At 37.2% G+C, this 8790-nt stretch overlaps 1 long non-coding RNA gene across 1 annotated transcript; it reads right to left on the bottom strand.

Annotated features, from left to right (window-relative positions):
• Nucleotides 1-6367: 6367 nt before the first annotated feature.
• Nucleotides 6368-7636, bottom strand: LOC121073223. The gene is made up of 3 exons (XR_005821573.1): nucleotides 7575-7636; nucleotides 6975-7012; nucleotides 6368-6463 (listed from the first exon to the last, which is right to left on the bottom strand). It is a non-coding gene; the product is annotated as an uncharacterized LOC121073223 (long non-coding RNA).
• Nucleotides 7637-8790: the final 1154 nt, after the last annotated feature.

Genomic DNA, 8790 nt, shown 5'->3' with positions numbered 1-8790 from the left:
CCAGTTCACAGCAATATCATTCTGACATCACTTTGTGATAGCTGGAAGATTTCTTTGCCTATCATTTAACAAAATCCCAATACCATTTCCTTACTTTTAACAAAGTCTCAAAATCCCTAATGTATCCCATATTTGCTCTGCCTGTATTTCATGTTCATATTGAACTCTTCAGGTAACTGAGTTCTAATCTGCACATGTAGATGTGACTTTTATTAGCATCAGTCAGCACTGTATAAGTGTGTGGAAGGGTAAGCGAGGTAACTTCCAAAATACTAATGCTGGAGAAAAAAAAATAATACTAGTCTGGAATTTAGCACTGGAACTATTCAGTGTTTTTCTTGCATATTGAGATTTATAATAATGCTAATATATATACAATAGGAGGTAATTTCATGTGATTCAACTGTTCTTTCTTAAACATGCGTATTTTAAATATATCTTTTTTTTTTTTCCCTTTATTGGCTTTCTCCCTACAAAGCTTTCATACAGACTTTTTTATTTGTTATTTATTGTTTATTTTTGGTATATAATTTCTGTGTCAAAAAACAAAACAAAGCAAAACAAAAAAGCTCTATTAGCCTCAAATACTAATCTCAGAACTTCTCAGTAAGGTAAGCTTAATTTTGAAGCTTGTCATTAAGCTGGCCAGGACTCAGACTGGGCTGGGGCTGTGCATTTGAACACAATACAGCAGGGACAGAGCTAAGATGCAAAGGTGGGGAAATCCTGGAGAGCAGCCTGTGCGGCTTATATTGCTGTAGAAAAATGGGACAGGCGGGAAGAGCAATGGCTGCTTGTGGGACAGGCTATCCTGCATGACCACTTGTCATCTCAGATCCTTTTCCTCAAGAAGGTGGCAGTTCGGTAAAAAAGACAACGGAGCCCAAGTTATTTTTGTAGAACTTTGCTGCCATAAGGAACTGTGTACTTGCTTATTCTGAGAACTGGGCCTTGAAAAAGTTCTTGATGACAGCCAGGATTTATGGTGGCAGAGAATTTATACTGGCAGGGGGTTTTATTTGGCACAGTATGCAGTAAATACGTACACTTTTGATCATGACAGAACATATTTGCTTAACTTCTTCATTCATAATATCAATATAACTCTCCAAAGGAGGTGGTCTAAATGTTGGTATACTGGCAGGAGAAATTACTTCTCCAGAGTAAAAAATGGGAGCTGAAAGTGTTCATTGGGAATGCTGAAATTTTTAAAACCAAGCCAGGATATTTAGGACCTTGCCCCTTATACAGTTATTTTCAGCTTTGCAAAAATAGATTAAAGCAACATTTGCAAACTTCTTATGATGATGTGCCTTACCACAGGACAAAAAATCTACTTCATATATAAGATAACAGAAAATCAGTAAAAAATTCTCTCCAATTTATAACCATTTATGCCTGTTGATAATTGTCTAGCATCATTATGATGTAAATATATAAATTCTCCTGACAAGACTGGGCTCCTACTGTGCTACACACCATATAAACACTTACAAAGATCTGTTCCATGCCTTACAAAGATGCTTGCTCAGATCTTACACTTTTAAAAATGGTATAGCTGTAATGAGTAATCTAAATGTGGACATACAATTCTGTGGAATTATGGATTTAATAAGCAAGAGAGACAACATACAGAAAAACTAACCAGAGAATGGAAGCGGATGGTCCAGGGTCATCTGTCAGGTTAATAACAGAGGTGGCAATAGAATTTAACATAGAATCCTCATTATCCTATATCCTCATTAACGAACTATGCCATGGTAGGTCTACAAGGTTCAATCAGATAGACACACACTAACTCCATGCATAGCTGAATTTGAGCTTGAATTGTCTGCTCTCCAGAAGCTGTCTTGATACAGTGGTAAACAAATACCTTTATGGAAGCCAAGAGAGCTATTTTCATCTTTCAGGTCTGGCTATGGCTAAAAGCACGGCAAGACAAATGTGAGAGACAGAAGCAAAAGGAAACAAAATATATTGAGGAAGTTTAAGTTCTTTTTAAAAGTTAATTTAGTTTAAATAAAAGGCACTCTTGAAATAATCTGCTCTTTAATGGTGGATAAAAACTACAATGAAACCCAAAGTAATGATAAAGCCAGAGCTTGAACTTAGAAAGGAAAGGGAGCGCAGCTAGTGTTTAAAGCACAAGGTTGCAGTCCAGGGTTCTATCCTTGTCTTTGCCACTGATGTATTGTGTGCTGGCAAGCACATAATTTACTCCATGTGAGGTAAGTGTTATTGTGTGCATTAAAAAAGAATATTGAAGCATATAGAAGTTGAGCGCAACATTTCACAAAGCAGTTTCTAAGTCAGATTGCCTCCGTTTTTGATTGTGCAGCCTGAGCTACCTGTTGTTCAATGTTCAGAATCTGGTGTTCCAACAGTGCCTTCTGAAGTCAGTTTAACCCTTAACTTCAATGTGTCTCCAATTACCCAAAAATTGACTAGCAAGAGATGCTGCAAGTCTACACTGCCAAGGTCCAGACTTTAAATCGCTTGCTTTGCATATTCTTCTGTTTTCTCCACATAGGTTTAAAAGACAAGGTTTGCCAGATATGGTGGAAATCAAAAAGTGTCTGTGTTTTGGGTTTAACAGTCAGGCGAATAATTGCATGCAAAAATGGTCTGTATGCTTTCCCACCAGGTTATACCAGATACACCCTGGGCCAAATGTCTTCTGCAGCACCCTGTACACTCTCACTGGAAGAGTTAGTAACCATCTCTCAGCATTTAAAATCCTATCCCTTTTAGTATATGTGTGTGTTACACTAAGGGTAGGGTTCACAGAGATGTCTAAATTAGATCAAATGAATACAGGGAGTCCCAGGGAGTCCAGGCAGCCCCAGAGGGGCCTGGCAGTATCAGGGGCCACATTGCTTTGATCAGCATGTTTTTTCAGTGGCAGCCAGGCACAGAAAACACTGCAGGCCTGGTGTCACACAGGACAGCAGTCCTGCAGCTCACAGTGTAAACAGGGGCACATTGATGTCCTATGCTTTATTGGATCTACACGTTTGATACTACAGTGACATGAAGTTTACTCACGTGAGAAAATGGAGAGTCCATCTGCACTGTGGTAGAACCTCCCTCACCTGAAGCTTTCCCTCATATTGAAGGATTTGACGGATCTTGTGTTACACTCACGAGTGGTCTGATGGAGACTACTCTGTAACCAGGGTGGCAGAAAAATGTTTAAACACATTTGTTTTCTCCCAGAGGACTAACTGAGAAGTCTACACAAGGTAGCTTAAGCAAGTGCATGTAGTGGGCTGTGAGTTGATGTTGTCATGGAGAAGATATCTAGCTCCCACCTCTGGGAAGATGGGAGAAGTGCACAGATGAGGGCAGAGGTGCTTCAACCTGATTTTGCTAATCCAGCAAAAACCGATGCCTTGAGCCCTAAACCTAATCCACTGCTGTTGCATGTCTTGTAGTTTCTCGCACAGTTGTATCAAGCTCTGAAATCTCAAGTTTTCTGCTTCTGTGGGTCCTCTTAGGATTCACTTTTCTGGGAATTAGAAAAGCTTTGTTCTCCAACCCAATGGTGGTGTTGACCGGTTTATATATATGTCTCAGTAATACTGATTAAATGAGGTTAGCTAGGTGCATAGGTGCTAGATGCATAGTACCATGTACACTGCTCCTTGGTCATCTTGTTAAAACTTGATTGTAAACTATTAAGCCAAATGAACTCTAATAGGTTTAATTGTGTGCTGATTTATGCTACACAAAGCACCCTTAGGACACTATAGAGATTTAATTTTGGCCAAGTAACAGGAATGAAGGAGGTCAAATTCTCTGGATTTGGTTAGCTTTCTGAAATGCAGTAAGCAGCCTTTTTTTTTTTTTTTTTTTTTTTTTTTTTTCCTGAAAAGCTTTCAGCTGTCCCTACTGGCAGACTTTAAAAGGTCAACAGCCCTGCTAATATTGTCTCACACATCAAGCAAGTGATTATAATCATTTCAATATCATCAATAAGAGTAGTTTAACTAACAGGACTCTTTCAATGAATTACATATGTTTGTAATATCAATGCCTACAGAATGCAATACCATCTCTAATACTGTAAGCACAATATTTTGGTGAAGTATTGTTAAATTAAATATTAAGATTTTGTAAAAAAAAAAAAAAAAAAAAAAAAAAAAAAAAAAAAAAAAAGGCAAAACAAATCCCAGGAATTTACAGCACATATAATGAGTGCAATGTGTATTTCTGCCTTTGGGAGAAACATGACAGCTTTACAGGATGTATGGGATGCAACTGTCATATTTTTCATTTTATTTTATAGAAACATATAGGAGTGATGTGTTTTAATCTGTCATTTTGAGGCATTAATGAACCAGGTAATACAAACTGTTCGCTAGAGGTGACTGAATTTTTTCACAGGACATTTTTTTTCATCTGTATACAATTTCTGTACTTTAAAAAGAGAATTTAATGAACAAGGCATAGTTTTTCCACAGTATTTTTAATAGAAAACTTACCGTAAATGTTATTAAGATCAAACTGAAGTCTGTGTTAGGCAGCTAACTGTCTTTGTGGACGTAGGCAGAGTAACAGTGGCAGAATCCTTTGTTGGAACTAGAATTTTCCAGTTTTGCAGCCTTTGAATCTGCTGTAATTTTACAGAGAGAAGTGGGCAGAGATGACAACTAGTAAGTCCTTAATTTCTTGTGTCTGAATAGTGCATCTGGCCAAGGCACCTGACTATGCCAGATGTGCAAGAAATCCAGCTTCCTTGAGGAACTAGTGCCTTCCAAAAGACACTAGAATTCCACCTCTTAGGCTTGGTTTATTCTAAAAGCACAGGATGTGTGGAGTAGGAACCTCATCATCTACAGGAATTCTTTCGAATATGTTTAATATTAATTATGTTCCACAGTGACATGAGGAATGAGGAAGAAGGATACCAGCATAAGCTGTTACTCCACAGCAAAAAAAATTCTGTCTATTCTAATTGTTTAGAAACAGAACTGTATTACTGTTTTCTGTAACTGCAAGGAAATCTATGAGACTTCAGTTGCTTTTAAGAGTTTGAAATACACTGGTACTGTTCTTCAGCATAAGATTGTTCAGCATAAAATTGTGGTGAATTAGCTTTCTTGTTTTAAAATGGATCTCAGTAAGGTACTTCCACTGAAGATATTTTACAAACTGATTTACTTACGCATACAGTCCAATTTTCAAAGACATTTGAAACAACTTACAGTTGTGTTTACACATTTTCACATCTGTATTTCTATCATCAATTTCACAAGTAATTGACAGACCTTTGAAAGCCCCTATGATGATGTTCAAACACATAGGAGGTGGGAAGTCAATATGAGATATGACTGAGTCATTTCTGTTGGAAGTAAGGTCAGATCTGGGTGGTTAGCAGATGTGACTGAGGTGAACACTTCAAGTTATATCATGGTGTGTATATACAGGTATCTGTGTTACCTGTAATTCAGGAATTATCTTGAGCTGGATTATTATATAAAAAGCATTGTTTGAATATTAGACCTTATTTGAAGCCTGTTACAGTCAATAGAAAGATTTGGCTTTTGTTCAAGCTTTTAAACAGGAGAAAAGTCTGTGGGAACTCAGAACAGCTGCAAATTCACATTGACCCACTGTCAAATTATCACAGAGTTATTCTACTGATAATGGTGTTTTCCATTAAACAATCTCTTTGAAGAAACAATGGCTTGTTCTATTGTGATCCTTCCTCCCTTTATATAATTATTGTTAACCAGGTGTTTCTCTTAAACTAAGGCCTGCATGGAAAATGGCTTTTCATAAACTGCTATCCCTTACAGATATGAAAGTTCGTTGAGTAGATGATGTTTGGAGTCTTTGTTCAAGGAATTGAACTCATCTGCTTTAAATTGACAAAGAAATCTTAAAAATTAGCCAAATAATTTCATATCATGTCCTCAGCAGTAGCTGCTTACATCATGTTTTTTATATGGAGCAGAGTGTTACCGATAATTTGTCACAGAAATATCAGATAGCCTAAGAAAGCACATTTGCCACTGAATAAGAGCTAGGCATCTGCAACCAAAACCTGAGTGTGGCTAACAGATATTAAAGTACCTAAATGAAAAGCCTTATGTTAAAGTTTAGGTCCTCTTTAAATTACAGTTGCAGTCATGTTCACATCTTGATAAAAGGGAAGTGTAATTGGAGAGCAACTCAAATCCTGAAAGGGTAAAAAGATGTGGTTTGTTTATCATGAAAGACTGCTATTCCAACTACTAATCTTTCTGTCCAAGGAAGTGTCTTATTCTCTTTTCTGTGTTGGAAAGCTGCCTAACAAATGCATTTTCCAAGACAATGAAGGAAGCAGACCTCTATTCTTTCTTATCAATTTAATCTCTTTCATTCAGCTGACAATGTCCTCTTGTAGGCTAGGTCTCTTTCCACATGAATTACTAAGTGACAAGTTACTTTTTTTTTTTTTTTTTGCCACACCAGAATCCTAAAATGTAATAAAAAGGATTATTGGTATACACATTATTTTTAACCATAAAAATAGATAATAAAGTATTCAGTGCTTTGTCATAAAATTAACAGATTGTTATTGCAATTGTAATTATTTCTGGCATTTTATCATTCAATATTTTCATATTCCTCTTTAATTAAAAAATTACTCAGAGCAGGATACAGAGAAACCTGGTGCCTATTGGTGTCTCTGTAACAAATTAGCTACTGAACCCTGATTAAGTCTGAAAGAATTTACAATTTTGTCACTGATCTGAACTCATTACACACCATATAATCTCTTTCTGCCTCAGTTTCCCCTTTTGTAAAGTATTCACAATTTTGTATGGCAGTTTATTTTTTCTTAAACCACAATCTTTGACGTAGGAAAAAAATAGTCTATGTTGAAATATTGTTGAGATAAACCATCCTGGGAGCAAAAGAAGTCACAGTATTGATACTTGCAATAAAACATGGGTAAGAGTTCTTAATTCCATTAGTTTAACAACCTTACTTTCTCCATCAGTAGGAATTTAAGAAAGAAAATCTGAAAAACAAAAACAAAAACATTAAAAACACCAAACATTATCATGAATATGAAAAACATAAAATCAAAGTCCTATGACATAGAAATCACTTAATTATCCTCACAAAAAACATTCTAGCCTCCTTCTTCCCCCTCTCCTCAACCCCAACTGCTTTCCCCACATCCAGCCCCACAAAGAAACCCTGATTAAACAGAACTCAATTTCTCTTCTGTAGCAGTGGAAGCCTTTTTCTTTTTCATTTTTGAAGTTAATCCAGAAATGACCCAGAGTGTCAAAGGCATACCTCCCTCTGACTATATACACAAAGGCTCGGAATGGACAGCAATTTTGGCATTTTTAGTTAGAAATCTCTCCCTGGGAAAAACAAACAAACAAGCAACAACAACAACAAAACGCTTGCAGAGGGCGTGATTTGTCACCTTCCTACATTCACGGCCATGTGTTAAGATGACATTTTGCCTGCTATGTAGTGTGATATCCCTGCAGAGGCATAAATGCCAAGAAGAATGCACAGTGGCTGTCTATATGCACAAACACAACTTCTCTTGCAGAGATGTTTACCTGTTTACTCAGGCCTGGCTGAGACCACTGGCCTTTCACACCAACATGTTCCTCTTGTACTGTGTGTTGGAACACGACTGAGGAGAAATGGGGAGGCATGCCCATGTTGGTGCATTGTGAAGTGAACCACATTGTCAGTCGTTATGAAGTCAGCTCCTCTAATACCCACAAAAAAAAAAAAAAAAAAGTCAACTGAACAGAGAGGCCAATGAACTGCTTACATCTCATGTAATTCCTTTTATTTTTTTCGGATTTGGATGGAATATAAATAAGATACATAGAACTGCCTATTAAGCAGTGATGATGTTCACTACAGAGAGAACCAAGCAACCAACAGAAAGAAATAATGATACTGAGCAGTTGGAGTCCCAGAAGAGCGAGCAGGACTTGTGTACAAAGAGGCAACCCATGCTCTAGCAGTCATGGGTAATACCAGGGATAAAAGAGATGCTCCCTTTCTCTTTGCTGCCCTGTGGCAAAAAGTGTCAGGACTGCTTTTCACCTGGGACAAATATAAAATAGCTTTGTCCAAAACATATTGGTAATACAAGGAAAAGATTTTGATGGAGTGAAGACTAAAGAAAAAAGTGAAATATTATGGCATCATATTCACTCTTCCAGCAAATGCATGAGGACATAGCAAGATAAAATCAGCCTCAACCAGAGCCCAGACTCCATTTTGCTGAATCCTATTAGATAACACCAGAAAGTAAACAGAGTTCCTGTTTACATAAATTAGCTAGGGGGCTGTTGTCAGAAAAGATTAGTAAGGCTTTGTGGAGGCTTCCCAACCCATGATTCTGTTTTCATTTTGAATCAAACGTTGCAACAATTTGGGGAAAAAAGTTTTTAAAAAATAACAAAATGTTGAGGGAAGCAATTCACTCTCACTTGCCATTTGCTTGCATCAAAACTGGGGCATTGCCTGTCCTTTGATTCAGCTGTTCCCTTGGCATGGGAATACACTTGAACAAGTAGGAAATATAATGAGAAACATGCTTCCTTGTGGTATTTCCAATTGGAAATAGCATAAGGAAAAAAATGCTTTATCACTTTATTCCCAAACAGAAATAATCTAAGAAAGCTGGTTCCTCACAACATTTGCTGATTGTTTAAATAGGTGGAGACAGGACAAGGGAGCCTCTTCTGTGGGCTTCACTAGAGTGGGAAGTGATTCAGCTGTCCTGATAGCTCATTGCTCCTCCAGAGGAGTAGA

Source organism: Cygnus olor, chromosome 1 (assembly GCF_009769625.2).
Source record: "Cygnus olor isolate bCygOlo1 chromosome 1, bCygOlo1.pri.v2, whole genome shotgun sequence".
NCBI lineage: Eukaryota > Metazoa > Chordata > Aves > Anseriformes > Anatidae > Cygnus > Cygnus olor.
Note: the sequence above shows the minus strand (reverse complement) of the source record. Positions and strands in the feature narration are given on the sequence as shown.